Source organism: Coptis chinensis, chromosome 7 (assembly GCF_015680905.1).
Source record: "Coptis chinensis isolate HL-2020 chromosome 7, ASM1568090v1, whole genome shotgun sequence".
Taxonomy (NCBI): Eukaryota; Viridiplantae; Streptophyta; class Magnoliopsida; order Ranunculales; family Ranunculaceae; genus Coptis; species Coptis chinensis.
This window is the reverse complement of record NC_141462.1, coordinates 85,909,049-85,926,487: the sequence shown is the minus strand read 5'-3', so window position 1 is coordinate 85,926,487 and position 17,439 is coordinate 85,909,049. Positions and strand designations below refer to the sequence as shown.

Genomic DNA, 17,439 nt, shown 5'->3' with positions numbered 1-17,439 from the left:
TGACTCGAGGGCCACTAAGCGGTCCAAACCTGTGGGTCACTCTAACTCTGGTTCATGCAAGCAAACTGGAGGTGTGGTGTTCAGGTACCCGAGCTCTACGGGTGGGGTTGATCTGAGAGCTCACAACCGTGGTGTGGCGGGCAAGGGAAAAGCCATTAATGGGGAAAGTTTTGAGACTGGTTTGTTGGGGAGGCATCTTGGCGACCTGGGAAGTGACTTCGTCTACACTAGAAAGACGGGGAAGAAGCTTGTAGTGAAACTATTTGACTACAGCTTTGGGTCGGTACCCATAGCTAATTATCTCCTGGAAGGGATTGTCTTAGAAGGGGATAATGAAGAGCTAGAAGGCCAAGATATGGACAAGACTTTGAAGACCATGGATATGGCTTGCTGTTTGGTAAGCTTTTAATCTTCTCTGGTCTCTTTCTATCTTATTGGCGAGAGTAACATTGCTGCTTCTATTTGTAGTTTCTTGCTGGATATCAGAAATTAAAGCACATGGCCCAAGTTATGGAAGCCGATGAAAACGATGTGGGCAAGGTAAAGAAGGAACTGGAGGTTTTTAGGATAATGCATCAGGACACTGCATCTAAGAGGACGTTGATGCTCAGTTCAATGCTTGACTTGTAGGAAAGATTGAATTGGGTGCAGCAACTGAGTACGCCAAGCACTGCAAGTCGGTTGCATGAAAGGCTCAGCAGGCATATGACCGAGTGTGCCAAGATTATTTGTTACTGGAGGAGACGTACTTTCAATTGAAAGAAGAGCGTGAACGTGGGGCTCTAGGTACAAGTGTGCTTGTCATACCTGGAGATGCTAGTAACACTTCGTCTACTAGCATTGTTCCTGCTGAGCGAGTTGACTTGCCTGCGGATGATAAGCATGTTATTCCTGGTGCTTGACCATTGCTTCTGGATTTCTTATCCCTTTGTGTAAGTTGTGATGTTTTGATTATTTCTCTCTAGTTTTCGATTTGTAAGTGGTTGTAAAATAATAGAACTGGTTTCCTGGGCTTGACTGGGCAGTTCGCTTTTGAAATGGTTGGGTCGTGGCCCAGATACATTAAGAGTTGATACCCTGGGGAAACCTCGGCAGTTCGTGTTATTGATAACCTAGCGAACTGGTGTCCACATAAGTGGCCATTTGGTTATTTTGAAGAACTGGTTTCCTGAGTGTGTTCAGGTAGTTTGTTTGTTTTGCACGTTATGGAACGCATGATGTTTTACTTTCATATGAATGCTTGTTGCATATTGCTTTGACATTTTTGTAGGAATTTGACCTAGAAATATATATTCCGTCGTTTAGGAAGACATAGGGTGCTATGGAGCGTTTGAGCTTCATTGAGCGTACTGCTCAGGAGAGCGTACTGCTCAGACATAGAGAACGTTCTGCACTAAGTTGATCCTAGAGTTCTATGTATTCAACTAGTGAGAAGTGTTGGAGCTATGAAACCTTGAGCTCGAGTGAGCGTTTGGTCATTCAGAACGTTTGAGCTTTGGATAACGTTTAAGTTCGTTTGAATGTTTTGCTCTTAGAGAGCGTTCTGCACTTAGTTTACCTTAGAAGTATAGGTCTCCAACTAACGAGCGGTGTTAAGGCTATGTAGCCTGTGAGCTATGTAGCCCTGTGCTTGAGTGCGCATTTTGATGTGGAGAACGTTTAAGCCCTGTAGAGCGTTTTAGTTTGAGTGAGCGTTCTGTTCGTAGAGAGCGAGTTTTGCGTCGACTCGATAACATTGAAGGATAGCATTGCATTGATGCAAGAATAAAAACTATGTGTATAAATGCTAAGAGTAAGAACTCATGGAATGGAATTTTTTTATTGATAAAATTTCTTTAACAAGAAAGTATTCTAAGGACGTGGAAGTGACTGTCCATCTTGGGTTTTGATCTAATATGCTCCATTGCCAATGACTCGTTCCACTATATAAGGGCCTTCCCATGTTGGTGCCAATTTTGAGTCATCCTTAGTCTTTTTCAAGACTAGGTCGCCAGGTTGAAAACTTTGAGGGTTAACTCGCTTGTTGTATGTCTTCCTTAGAGTTTGCTGGTAAGATGCCACTCGAATGGCTGCTAAGTCGCATCGTTCTTCAAGTAAGTCGACCTCACGAGCAAGAATAGAGTTGTTCTGTCCAGATTCGATGATCTCAGATCGAGTCATTGTAATTGTCAGCTCAGTAGGGATGACGGCCTCAGTACCGTAGCATAGTGAGAATGGTGACTTGCCTGTACTAGAACGAGCTGTCGTTCTATGAGCCCATAGGATGTTTTCTAGCTGCATTGGCCACTGGCTTTTGTTCTTTCGATCTTTTTTTTCAAGTTTTCCAGAATTGTTTTGTTACTAGCTTCCACTTGACCTTTGCTCTGAGCGTACTGGGGAGTGGAGAATGAGTGAACGATCTTCCATTTGGCTAAAAATTCTTTGACTATTTTTCCCTTGAACTGAGAGCCATTGTCCATTACCAATGTGTGGGGAGGCCAAATCTGGTAATGATGTTGGTCTAAATGAAGTTTTCAACATTAGACTCTTTGACATGAGCCAAGGGAATCGCTTCCACCCATTTGGTGAAGTAGACTATTGCAGCTAGGATGAACTGAAAGCCTGTGTTTTTCTGTAGAATGAATGAACCCATGATGTCCAAGCCTCACATGTGAAATGGCCAAGGGCTGGCAATGTTGATGAGTTCTCGAGTTGGCTGGATGATATTGTGGCCAAACATTTGGCACTTGATGCATTTGAGTACATACCTTTTTGCATCGATCTGCATTCTTTACCAGAAGTAGCCTTGTGAGATCGCTTTGTGAGCCAAAGAGTGACCTCCTGCGTGATTGCCGCATTCTCCCTCATGGATCTCTGCGAAAATCATTTGACCTTGTTCTGGGCTTATGCACCTCAGATGAGGTCATCCGGCGGACTTTCTAAATAGTTTGTCATTTACTAAGCAGTAGCGACCTGACTAGTAGCGAACCTGTCTGGCTTTAACTCGATCTTCTGGTGCTTTGCCTAGTTTAACATAGTCTATGATAGGTTGCATCCATGTTTGGTTCATCTGAGTTTCAGAGAGTGGACATAGGTCAATAACTTTGAGGACGTGCTCATTTTGGTAAGCGGGTCTATCGATTACTTCGATGAGTAGCTTCCTAGGGTCACAGTTAGGTGTTTGGGTCGCTAGGTATGCCAGGCTGTCCGCGTGGTGATTCTCTTCCCATAGGAAATGGTGTATCGTGACTTTCTTAAAAGAAGGCAATATTTGATTCACAATTTGAAGATATTTAGAAAGATTACCTTCATTAGTGGTGTATTTATTGGTGACCTGGTGAACAACCAGTTGTGAATGGCTAAAGACTTTCAACTCCTGGACATCAAGTTCTAACGCCGTGCGAAGCCCCATAATCAGGGCTTTGTATTCAGCTTCATTGTTCGAGGTTGCGAAATCAATGTGAGCTGATTTTTCCACCATGTTGCCATCTGGTGACACTATGACTACACCCACTCCACTACCACCTAGGTTGCTTGCTCCATTGACGAAAAGTGACCACACAGATGCGTCCTATTTTTTAGAGGTCGGGATGTCGGCCGGTGGTTTCCAGTTGAGATCTTCTATGAGGTTCTTAGGGTGAACTCTATGTGGTGTTCCCCAAGTTTTTCTGCCCATATTTCCATGTGAGTTATTTTGTTGGCTTTGAGAAGGATCTTCTTCAGAGGTAGATCAGTCTGAACTTTGATTGGATGTGCCTGGAAGTATGGCCTGAACTTTCTTGTGGAATAAAGTAGTGCTAGTACTGCCTTTTCAATTGTAGAATAGTTCTTTTCAGTTGGTAATAGCGTCTTGCTAGTGAAGTAGATTAGTTTTTCAGTGTTCTGCTCCTCTTTGAAGAGAACCGAACTGATGGCGAAGTCAGAGATGGCCAAGTATAGCTCTAGCGTCTCTCTATCAATTGATTTTGCTAGTACAGGTGGTGTTATCAGGTATTCTTTGAGAGTGGAGAACGCCTGGTGGTATTGCTCATTCCATGAGAACTGTTCACCCTTTTTGAGAATTTGTAGGAAGGGTCGGCATTTGTCAGATGCTCTCGATATGAACCGGTTTAGAGCTGCCACCATCCCAGACAGTTTCTGTATATGTTTCTTTGTTTTTGAATATGTCATATCTAAGAACCCTCGAATCTGATCTGTGTTTGCTTCGATCCCTCATTGAGATACATGATATCCAAGAAATTTCCCAGAAGACGCTCCGAAGAGGCATTTCTCGGGGTTGAGCTTCATCTAAGTTTGCCTCAATCTGGAGAACGCTTGTTCGAGATGGCCCAAGTGATCTCCAACTTTCTTGCTTTTTGTCACCATGTTGTCTATGTAGACCTTCATGGTATCACCTAACATATCTTGGAACATATCGGTGACCAATCGTTGGTAGGTTGCTCTGGCGTTCTTTAGGCCGAACGGGAGGACGTTGTAACAGTAGATGCCTTGCTATGTTACGAATGAGGTTTTTTCTTTGTCTTCTTCAACTAGTGGGATTTGATTGTAGCCATTGTAGGCGTCCATGAATGACAGGAGTTCATTGCCAGCAGTTTGGTCCACGAGTTGGTCAATTCTTGGTAAGGGGAAGACATCTTTAGGGGTTTCTTGGTTGACATTGGTGAAGTCGACATATAGGCAAATTGTACCGTTCTTTTTTGGGACTGCCACATTATTAGCAATCCACTCGGGGTACTCCACTTTTCTAATGAAGCCTACTTTTTTGAGATTGTTGATCTTGTCATTTATTGCTTTTTTGAACCTAAGGGAAAGTTTCCTAGGTCATTGGCGAACTGGTTTAGCATTTAGGTTCACATTTAACTTATGACATACAAGATTTGGGTCAATTCCAGGCACATCGATGTACAACCAAGCAAAAACATCTTTATTTAATGATAAAAAGCTTATAAGTTGTGCCTTGAGAGTAGGGTCAAGGTTAGCTCCTACATAAGCGAACTTGGGATCATCCTCAGTTCCTAGGTTGACCTTTCCCTTCGGCTCGGTCTGAGCAGCTGCTTTAGTGGGCTGAGCGACCTCTGGGGTCTTAGTCTCTGGCGATGTCTTCTTGACCGAAAGGGGTAGGGCGACCTCTAGGGTCTGAGCTTCTGGAGGGGTGTGTTAGACTGAGCCCCTAGTGTTCTCTTTTGTCAGTTCGCTTCGGGGGGCCTTGGTCAGGATCTTGACCTCAGAGATGAAGTCTTCTGCCAGCTTAGCTTTAGCGATCTCTCCCTTGTCTTTGAGTGAAGCCCCAGCAGGCTTGTTGACTGAGAGGATCTGGTTGTAATTGTGGGCATCGAGTTGGTTACTTCTAAGATCCATCATGCCTCTGGGGCCAAGGAACCGTAAAACCTGATGAAGTGTTGATGGAACTGCTTGCATCTTGTGGATCCAACGTCGTCCTAAAATAGCAGTATATGACGAGTTGACATCCAGAATGATGAAACACGTGTTGATGCTGACCTTGTCTGCGTGCGACCCAACTGAGATAGGTAGAATGATGTCTCCTATTGGGTCGGCTCGTGATCAGTTGAAGCCATAGAGGGGGGCTATTGGATCGATCATGACTGACCTGGGCATGTTCATCTCCTTTAGAGTTCGGTAGAATATGATGTCACATGATCTGCCTGGGTCTATCAGGACGCGCTTGATAGTACAGTTGCTGATCTTGACGTGGACCACTAGGGAGTCATTGTGTGGGAGGCACGCCTTGTTAAGATCGGCCTCAGTGAAAGTGATGTCTCATGAGTTGCGGGCCGTTGCATATGGGGCAGGAGCCGCTGGGGAGAAGAATTGGTAAACCTCATGTAGAGCGCCTACTCGTTTCCTTTTCTCCTTGGAGGATGCGACAGAGTCGTCCTGAAATGTGATCATATTCATTATTCTGTGATTTTCCCTGTCAGAAGAGTGTTGGAGGCGTTCATGGCGAGAACGCTCATTGGTGCATCCTCTAGAGTGTGAACGAGGTCATTGGTGGTGGCGTGGATGAGATCGTCTTCATTCTTGGCGAGCCATGAGCTTATGGCGTAGGTCTCCATCAGCTATATCAGTATAATGCTTGATATGACCTGCCTCAATGAGGTCTTGGAGGTAGTGCTTGAGTTCGCGGCAGTCGTTGGTCTCATGACACTTTGCTTTATGGAAAGCGTAATATGGCTTTTATGGTGTCTCTTCTGGTCGCTTTACCTCAGGTCAGTAATAGGCTGCTATTTTTATTTTCTCCAATATGTAGCTTGGAGATCTTGTCAGCACAGCAAAGTCGCGTTTTGTGTGTGTCTTGGTACCAGAGTTCTGTCCCTGAGGTCTAGGTCGTTTGTTTGAAGATGGGGCAGCGTCTGAGATTGCTGCGACTTCCTCTTGTTCACCGTCATTATTTAAAGCTTCCTGTAGCTTTATATACTTGTACACTCGAGTATACAAGTCTTTCAACTTTTCAGGGTGCTCCTTCATGAGCGACCTATATAGCCATGTGCTTTTTCGGATTGCCTTGGTGAATGCTAAGGTTGCAAAGGAATCTTGGAGGTTATTTTCTATGGATAGCAAGTGATAAGGGCCCAAAATTGTAGTTTTAACCTCTTAACAATATTACTTTTAGACCAATTATGTGATTAATAAGTAAGAGTTAGTACTGTTATCGTGTTCTTATGTATTTCAGGCATTAGAGTCGAATATGTGCAGAAATGCATCCCTTTTGCAAGATAAAAGAGCAAAGGTTGGTTGCTAAGAAGTTCTATGATTAAATGTCAAGATTCAAGGAGAAAAAGCCTTTTTAAAGCCCGGTCAAAGTTGAAAAGTCAAAGTCAACACGAACAGAAATAGCGCACAAAAGTCAGTAGAATTTCTGAAGGCCGTATCTTTGGACTCAGACTTCGGAATTGGGCCTACCTTATGTTAAGACGACCGTCTCAGAACGAGCTTTCTAATGGTCTAAGCCTTGACCCAATTAGAGGAACAAAAGTGGACAAAAAGGCTGTTGAAGTCATTTCCAACTGAAAACCTCTTTGTGGACTGAAGTAATGAGGTTTTGGGCTCGATTCTTTGGCCCAAAACATGGCTCCTCAGCCCATGCACGAAATTGTGGATCTAGTCACTTCTATATGAAGAGACAAAGACTTTGCTCTTAAGTTACTTAGCTAGAGAATAGTTAGTTAGTTTTGATCTAGTTATTTAATATAGAATTAGTTTTTAGAACAAGAAATTAGCTTGTAGAATCAATAACTTAGTTTTTATCTAGTGAATTATCAATAAATTAGTTAGAACAGTAAATTTAGTTTTTAGAATCCATTACTTAGTTCATTTCATTTAGTTTGTCTTAAATTGATAATTAGTTATTCATAATCTTAGTTTTAATTTTAGTATTTATTTATTTTGAATCATCATACTATTGTTCAATTAGATTAATAAAGTTTAATACTTATTCAATAATGACTTGTTCTATTTGTTCTTGTGTTAGAAATGATAGTGTAATAATTCAAGACTAAAACCTCCATTAGAAGGGTTTGAGGAAACCTTGATAAAACTTGATTTCGATTAGCGTAGAAATAGTCATAGTAATCTATTCCATTATAGAAATATACCATAATAGGATATTTGCAATACGCACCTTTTTTACTTTGCAACGGTTTTTTACCGTTAGTAAGTTGCCAACGCTATATAAGCGTTGGCAATGTTGTAAAGCGTTACTTTATTTTGGTGAATTTCCGGAATTAATTGCTAACGCTTGAAAATCGTTTGAGAAGTGTTACAAATCCAAAAAACCAAAACAATATCGACATTTCAAAAAGAGGGAAACAAAAATGAAATCGTGCTCGGTATCTCAAAATAGAAAACCTCTCTTTCTCTCTCACAGTCGCTAGGTTAGGGTTTTCTTATCTTTGCTGGTGACCCTTGTTTCTCTTTCTCTCCTTCAACCCCTCTTCCTCTTCCCCAGAACAATCACTTCCTACCTTTTTCTTCATTTTCTAATTTCCTTCAAATAGATTGTGTTGAAACCAAAGCTTTGAAAACCAATTTTTGGCCTGAGATGTCTGCTTTGAAAACAACAACAATGACAATGAAGATGTTCAAGAGAAAGAGAAAGACTTTGTTGTTGAAGATGATGACGAAGAAGAAGAAGGGTATTCTTCTGTTTCTTCTCAAGAACACGACTTGAAAACTTGTTCTGATGGTCCTTCTATAAAGAATGAGTTTAGTTTCGTTCCAGAAAGTGAACTCAGTGTTCCGGTAAGCAATTTTAAATAAAGAAAGGGTTTTGAGTTGAATGAGTTTGTTTGTTTATCCTCATTTCTGAAGAAAAAACTCATTTTTACACTAATTAATTAATATAAATTAATTTAAAGGGGGCATTGCAGAGATATATTATTAGTGAATAGAATCAAAGACATTTATTTTTTTCTTTCGTGGATTTCTAAATTCTAGGGTTAACTTTTTTCCCTTCTCTACTTTACCAATTCCTTCTTTGCATTTTCAAGCTCCATGCTTTATATATTTTTCGCTGATTTCATCCTCTTTGTTCTTGGCCTTGTCACTGTTTCAGATTTGGTTGTGTTGATTGTTTATTTATAATATATATACGAGTGGTTCAATGCATTAAGCATGTCTAGTGTACAAGGACCACCTTCAAAGTATGCATGTCGTCCCCTTGCAGTACTCTGTGGAAAACTTAAAGACAAACAAGAGGATGTAAAGAGATACCCTTTTCCTAAGTTGACTTCTTCGGGTTGTTTAGAGGTACTAATTTTTCTTTTGTTTTAGTTTTAGTTTCTTATTATTGATTAAGTATTGTAATGTGTGGTTACAGGTTCAGACATTGATTAATCCGACAATTGATGAGTTCAGACAAGTTATGGAATCATTAAAGCCTAATATGGTGTACTTGCTAGGTGTAAACAGTTAGTTAATGAAGAAGGAATTGATTCACTGGTTTGGGGAGGTGTTGATTTGTCTACTCCGGAAGCTATATTTGGGATTTTTAATAGCACATTGCCAACTACTGTAAGTGTTTGTTACTTGGATTGTTAACTACTTATATAGTGCATGTATTGTACTTTGGCTTGCTTTGGCTATTTGTGAATTTACACCTTGAGAGAGACATGAATGCACACAGCTAGCATTGGAAAAACATTTTTGTTTGTTGTTTATAATTTGAATGTGCTTTAGACTTGATCTGTAAGAGCTATTTATAACTTTTGCAATGCTCTGTCTCGATTCACAATTAGAGTTAGAGATTCTCTGTTGACATTAAAATGTGTTTGAAATTTGAAGAGAAAAAAGGATGATCACTTTGCTATTCAGTCACCAAATTAATATGTTTAACTCCAAATTGTCTCATGTGGATACTAAATCAACAATAACCGATAGGATTTGCATATCTTTGTCCTAAGCTTATAAATGTGCAATTCATAGTACTGGACTCCAACTCATCATTTGGATGGCTATTTATAAAAGGCATTAAAAATGAATCATTTAGGACTAGGAGCTTACTCGTTATGAGTGGATAAGTTATTTCAACAATATATAAATAATGGCTGATCATTACTTACTATATTGTAGCATTTAAGCACATCAGAGGTGTTTGAGATGTCAGTTTGTTATAGTTTGAGGCCCATCTTCTTGTTTTTGCAACTATTTGTGTTGGGTTTCTTGATCTCTCGAACTTAAGAAGTATATATTTTTTTTCTGTAATCTGCTACTGTGTGTTTGAGCTTCACGTTGCGAACTGCATATAGTCATGATAACTTCTACTCTGTACTCATAGTTTTATTGCTTTCTGTAAGTAATTGTTATCTCAATGGAATTTTAAACCCTTAGCTAATGGTGAAGAATAAGAAGTTAATAATGTCTGGTCTGGTCTGATCCCTCTGCTGGAGTTGAGCTCATCCCTCTGCTAAACTTTGTTTTAAGTAACTACTTTAACGCTCCCTCTATTGCTTATAGAGCTGCACTTCCTGGTCCATTTCATTGAGCCTAGGGATTTACATGTTTTATACTTGTGGCTATACTGGATACAAGCAATATTGCTTATTATAATGTCTTCAAGAGAGTAAATACTAACAACCCCCATTCCATAAAACCGATCATTTTAATCTCCTTTTGTTTTGGCAATGATCAAATTAATATCTTTTTTTTTTTTTTTTTTTTTTTTTTTTTTTTTTTTTTTTTTTTTTTTAGGAAATGATTAATTTTATTTATATAATCAGCTAACACCAATTACATCAACCCATAACAGTAGCTAGCAAAGCCAAGAAGCTAGCTAGTTAGGGATATCTTGCATCTCAAACGCAGAGACGAATGATAAGCTAGAAATAGACACAAGTTCAAAGAAGAGTGCTCCTAAGGTAGCCTGCTTGTTATGTTGTGTTGTAGTTCTTTACATTCCATCCTTTAGATGCATGATGTCAATTGTAGTTGTGTTAAACTCTTTGGTATGGTCGTTGTAATGTCCACACTATGACATCTTGCTGTGTTTGTTTGGATCTTCCAGAAAAAGGGTGGGTCAGATGGTAAAGTTACCGAGGAGAAGAAAAAGGCACCAGAAAAAGAATCAACTGTGAAGGATGTCGAAGTTAGCGTTAGTTTGCTTAATATACAAGTTGGCCTTATTCGCAAAGCCTGGAAACATCCATCTGCAGACAGGTATACCTAATAGCTTTCATCTTGTTTTTCTTGATTTAAAACTTGTTTTTACATTTTGATATTACCATGGAGGCATGAAGTCATTTCATTATGGCAATTTGTGTACATAACTACATATCGGCAGCGTTCATAGTATTATCTTGTAACCACCTGAATATTACACAGTTTACTTGTTGAGGAGATAGACTTGGGAGACGGTGGCATTTGTCAAGTGGTCAGTGGTCTTGCAAAGCATTGCAGTCCAGATGCATTGATGGTAAGAATATAAATACTCCTGCCGCAGTTAGCCATTAAATCATTTTTTTGGCTCTATCAGACTTTTAATTGATTTAGAAACTTCACTAGACTTTCGGCTTTTGGTTTGTTAATTGATCAAGTTACATTCCAAAGTTCATTTAAGAATGATCTATCTTGCAGAACCGTCGAGTTGCTTGGTTACAAACATGAAACCTGGAAAGCTATGTGACGTGGCATCTTCCGGACTGGTATGTCTTTTTATCACGACCTGTCTCAAATTTGCAATGTGAGGAGCCTTTTGTGTGTGTGATAGAGCAAAACTTTTCCCTTCTTAAGCTGTCGATATTCCTGTACAAGTTCTTTCTAAATCCTTAATAACCCTTTCATAGATTTTCGACACATCTATATTCTCAACCAAAAATGATTAGTTGATCCTTTCTAATTGAGTGTACTATTTTATATAAAGTAATGCCAACATGATGAACAAACACGGTTAAGCTTGTACATGTCATACTGACCACCTTTAATTTCAGGTGCTCTCTCATTAGCTTCAAATTGAGCGACTGTTATGGAACCTTTGCTTCCTCCAAAAGGGGCCAAAATTGGGGAGCGTCTTACCTTTTCAGGGTAAGCCTACTTCCAAAATTACACATTTAATTACATGTTTATGGAAGAAAGTTGAACTTGAATTTTAATACATATTTGGCCTAAAAAAGTCCATGTTGAAACTCATCTGACAGAAACTAAGTCACAATGGAATAAACATTATATAATCAAATTGTGTAATTAAATAATTTAGTGTGATTTCGCCATATGTTGATATGCGAAGAAAGCTACACTTGCTGTTTGAACATATAATTACCTTGACATGTGTAATAATCTATGAATATATGGCCTTACGGAGGTTCTAATTGTTAGAGATATAAGTTTAGGATAGTCATTTATGTCCTATGTTTGGGCAATTTTTTTAGCTATAGGTTGTTTTAGGGTTTAGTTCTCAAGCCTTTTAATAGAAAATTGCCAGTTATCTTTATCAGTTTAATAAGAATGCAATGTAGTCCTATACAATAGCACTAATAAGTACCCTCTAACAATTTACTGATCTGAGAGTGCGATGAGTTGAATGATTCATTAAATAGAAGAAAGTGAAGTCAGATTTACTTTGTTGAATAACTTCTATTTGCCTAAGCCATTTATTTGGTTCCCATGTGAAGTTTTGAAATTGGTGACAAGTGTGGGACATGTTCCACAAAACTCGTAATCAATATCTCCCACCCTTTTGGCTAGAGGCATCCATGGTAGCAACCAAGACTTCACTTCTCCACAATTGCTCCTCAAATCATTTCCTTGATACACCTTCATCACTTGTTTAGTTTTCCAATTAATTTCTTAGTTGCTAAATATTTGCAAGTAAAGCTTTTGGTTGGACTATATATTTAAGTTGGATTTGTGGAGGTGGTGTGGAGCATCACTGTTACTGGCTTTACTTTCCTGATTTCTTTCATGCCCAATTACTTCAAGTTTGAGTTGGGAGTTTAATAGGTTAGTAGCTTCAGTTTAGGTAAATGGTTTCTAGCTTAGTGTCTGATAGAAGTAAAAATGATTAACTCTACTCCTGAATAAAAGATAACCTTCTAAACGCAAGTAAAACTAAAACTTTATACGAAGACTGTTCGTATCAAAGATTTCTACTCTCGATACTATTGAAATAGAGTTGGAATAGAAGATTCGTTCCACTCCTAGTTCTTTAGTATTCAATGTTTTCTAATATTACGAATCTATCCAGAGTCTAATGAGAGTAATGGTGGGATTATACCACGATGCAAATTCAAATAACAAGATACTAACTATAATGATTCAACTACAAAATGCTACGGAATACTAAGGTTTGAATCTAGATAAAGAATTAGAGGAGATTGGATCCACCTTAACTCGACTTAATCAACTAACAAAGATTCGTCGTGATCCAAATTTCAATGCTTCGCATGTCAAAACGGTAATTCTAATCCATAATTATACATGACATCTCTACCAATTAATAACTAGCATGTGAAGCAACTAAACCCATTCTCATGGTGAACTAATTACTTTCTAGAATTGAATAGATTATCACGATGATTTCTAAGTTAACAAAGATCAAGCTTCATCAAGGCTTTTTCAACCCCCTCTAATGGAGGTTTAGCCTAGAATCATTATGTTATCATTTCCATATGAAATTGAATTACACATAATATAAAGATTCTAACTTTATTAAATTCAACTAAACAATAATTGAAATCTAAATTAACAACTAAGAAATCATTAAATAACAAGAATTGAAATTAGATCTAAGCAATTTTAAATAACAAAATCGAAATTATCAAGAACTAACTATTTTATTTATCTAATGAATGATAAACAATGATTCCAATAACTAATCTAAAACAAGGAATGAAACTAATTAATGGAATGAAAACTAATTAATTAACTAATTCAAAAACTCAAAACTAGATCTAGATTATTTTCTAATGGCTACCTTCTATCCTAAGCTAATTGATACTTAAGAGCTAAGTCTTGTGTGTGGAAATAGAGGAGGCCAGATCCACATTTTCGTGCATGGGCTGAGGATCCATGTTTTGGGCCGGAAAATTGAGCCCAAAGCCCAATTTCTTCAGTCCACAGGGCCCTTTTCAGCTAAATCTGACTTCAGAAGGCTTTTCATCCACTTCTGCTCCTTTGATTAGGTCAAGGCTTGGACCATTGGAAAGCTCTTTCCGAACCGGTCGTTTTAACATAAGGGACGCCTAATTCTGAGGCCTAAGTCTAAAAATACAGTCTTTGGAAGTTTTGCTGACTTTTGTGTGCTGTTTCTACCCGCATTAACTTTGACTTTTCAGCTTTTGATCGGGCTTTACAAAGGTTTTTTCTCCTTGAATCTTGGCTTTTAATCAAAGAACTTCTTAGCAACCAACCCTTGCTCCTTTATATCGCCAAAGTGGCACATTTTTGCACATAATAGACTTCAATGCCTGAAATACATAAAAACATGTAATCAGCATTAACTCTTATTTATTACTCGCATAATTGGTCTAAAAATATTATTGTTAAGGGGTTAAAACTACAGTTTTGGGCTCTTATCAAACCACCCCCAAACAGCATTTTGCTTGTCCTCAAGCAAATATGAGAAATTAGCATAAGTGACCAAAAATAGAGTTCTAACTAATCTCGTTTCACCGAGTGCGATTGCATTGACTATATGCAACAAGGCCTTAGACTGCTAGGAATTCCCTAGTGGACGAGTTATAGCCTTGTGAGAGTTTTCCAGTGAAGTTACTCACAAACTTCATCTATACTACAACGATTAAGAAATAAAACTTTTATTTCCTTATTTATGCTCCCAATTATCTATATATCTCACTAGCAATGAATAAATAATAATCAAGTCGAAACCTAATCTAATATATGCATAATAATCAATCATCTACGAATAAACATATATACAATGAGTAATACTATGAAATGCACTAGCAGGTCCGTTTATGAAAACTCGGAATAGCGTCCTTAAGTAGGTCATCACATAAATGTCAAGACAAAAACCACTTTGATTTTTCCGCTCAAGTTTCGCTACTCCAGTGTGCAGTAGGCACACTTTACCTTACAATCTCAATGACACACAAGGAAGCCGAAGTCGATCAAACACATCTGCTACTTACTATCACACTACCTTATTCCTAATTGAGCTAGGTCTTTATTAGGTGTTGTGGGGATTAGGAGATGGTTTGAGAAGGAAGGACATGAATATTCAAAACGGACAAGTCTGAAATAATAGAGTCTTCATATTAAGTAACTAGAGAAAACCATGTTCTTTACTTTTGCTTCTACACTTTGTTTCCATCCTTATATATATATATATATATATATATATATATATATATATATTTTTTTTTTTTTTATATATATATATATTTTTTTTTTTTTTTTTTTCTTTGGCTTTTGACTCATTTGATTCTATTTTTGGAGTTCTAACTCTATTTTTTTTTATTTTTTTTTTGGATGGAAACTTTCTTTTTTTATTTGAAGTGACTAACAAATTATTGATTTCATAGGTCTTTCTCTTTTCTATTCTTCATCTCTATTCTCAGACTCATTCAAAGAATGGGTAGGTTGATTGTTTTTTGTTTGTTTGTTTTGTAACAGGGTAAAGGATTTACGGTTATGAAAAGCTAAAGAAAGGCTCAGAGGGGCGACTAGCGGAAAATAATTCATAGGTTTGAATTTCTGGCTATATCGATCCAAAGAGGGCCTAAATTCTCGCATAGGATATGGTATAGTGATCAAGCAAGTGGACGTATGATTTCTCTATCCGGATATTACTTCTCCCTTGTGTCATTTCTCAAATGTTTCACTCATATAAGGCTTTAGGCTATATTCTCACAGGATTTGTAGAATAAGTACTCTAGCCTAGATTTCAGAAACTTACTGCCAATAATCACAGATACTCGTGTAACATATTTATAGATAGATGTAAGGATTATTACCTACATATTAACCCAAGTTTCTTAAAACTATTCTAATGTAAAAGCTACGTGAGATTTCTAGATTATCAAGGGCCTAGAGAAGGAAATCAATACCAATATTCCTAAGTGTACAGCATAAACTTTTTATTAATATTTTTAAAATTTTTGGATTTTTTAAACTAGAAAACAAGTGCATATTGTACATATCTATATCCTAACAGATGCCTTAATTACAAGTGTTTCTATGCCCCCAACAAGAAGCATGCTTTGTCCTCAAAGTATTTAAATAAATAGGGTAGAGAAATACCATGGAAACGCGTGAAATTCTAGAACATCTGCAAAACAAGGTTAAACATACTAATGTAGAAAATAAAAACTGACGCAACTCTATAAGAGTTCCACCTGTTATGGGGTTAATGAGAAATAAATTGCTTGGGACATAAGCAGACACTAACTGAAATAAAAACTAACCTTAACTCCCATTTAATCATTTTCCTCATCATCCTCAATAAAGAAATGAGGTTCCTTCACATTCTGCCACACCATGGTAATTTGCCAGGCTTCCCGCCACTTATCGTCTACTATAGCTAACCTGTCAAGCGCCACTTGGTCGGATGGGGTGTAAAGCGCAACCTGATGAGGTTATATCCTCCACCCTTGCCAAGTCATTACACGGAACGATCAAATAATACAATTGGTGGGTCTCACAATGTCGACCCCAACCCAATCCGTGAAACGGGCACAAAAAACAGGGAAGAAACATAGCAGTATACAGCAAATTAAAACAGGCATAAGAAGGTACTTATGCCTCTTGGTATGGGCTCGGGCTAAACTAGACATTAGGATCTGGGGAATATCATAGAGTGTACGTCCCCCAGCTAAAGCAAGGAAAATATCACAAGTTTCGTCATTCACAGAAGAATAACGTCATTCCCCTCTAATGTTTAGCATGATCCAAAACATAACAGTATCCACGTTCATAGACAGGCTACCAATGGCGACGTTATAATCCCCTTGGTCTTCTATCCTAAAGATTCATGCCCCGTAATGCTCATGCAAATCCTCACAGTTATACATGTACATATTATCTACCAAATATGCCCATGAGTCTTGTATTTTTGGCGGGCATAGCAAGTCCAAGCACAAAGGTGTTTCGACCCCCACCTACGTGGCAAACGTCCATTGGTAGGAGTCTCCACTTTATTCGTTTAATCGACAGGGCTAAAGCCCAATTCGCAATATCATGGATCAATGTACAGGCCCATTAACTCATGTGGCTAAGGCTGAACCTTAGCCACATGGCTTGCCACTAATGTACGTTGATTTATGTCCAGATTCATTTCTTATCAAAAAGATAATTATCAGTTGAAAGTTATAGTCTTCACAATTACTCAAGCTACAAGATTACTTGAGCTACAAGGACTCTCTACTCTACCTATATAAATACCAAATTATTTTTCATACAGAACTACGTTCTTGAGACTTGACCAGCGATAATTTGGAGTGCGTAGGCAACCCGCGCAAGGTCTGATCTCATCATTCCCCGATCACCATCATTTTTCTAATTACTTTTCTCGTTCTTCGTCTTTTTCATCAACACTTGGTGTTTTGATCATATTTGGTCGAAACATAATTGGCGCTTTTGGGGATTATACTATACCCTCGATCACGTTTTCGCGAAAGTTATGACGATACCGAAGAGCTCAAGGTCCCGATGTGATTCGCGGCGATCATCACGAACATGATGGTCAAGGACAACTTACCGACAAAGATAATACCTTCTAATCTTGTCGTTCCACCAATCGCCAAATTATTCAGCGTGAGGTTATTGCCTCGGCGATTCTCCCGAAGATCGATCGCGGATAATGTAAGTCATATGTCTCGAGAAGCACTTCTTCAAAAGTTAAAGACTCGTCCGCGAATAATTACTACAAAGGCATCATCTTAAACGACGCTCCCACTCGCGCAGATGATGTTGTATCTGTCACACCACAACGTCACACACGCATGCGACATAATAGTGTGTGGGATCGTTTAAGTGGTGAGGATGAGATTC

At 38.4% G+C, this 17,439-nt stretch overlaps 1 long non-coding RNA gene across 1 annotated transcript; it reads left to right on the top strand.

The window, feature by feature from the left end:
- Positions 1–10,255: 10,255 nt before the first annotated feature.
- On the top strand, positions 10,256–11,182 carry LOC147489570 (uncharacterized). Its single transcript, XR_015203302.1, has 4 exons — positions 10,256–10,352; positions 10,499–10,650; positions 10,816–10,906; positions 11,068–11,182. It is a non-coding gene; the product is annotated as an uncharacterized LOC147489570 (long non-coding RNA).
- Positions 11,183–17,439: the final 6,257 nt, after the last annotated feature.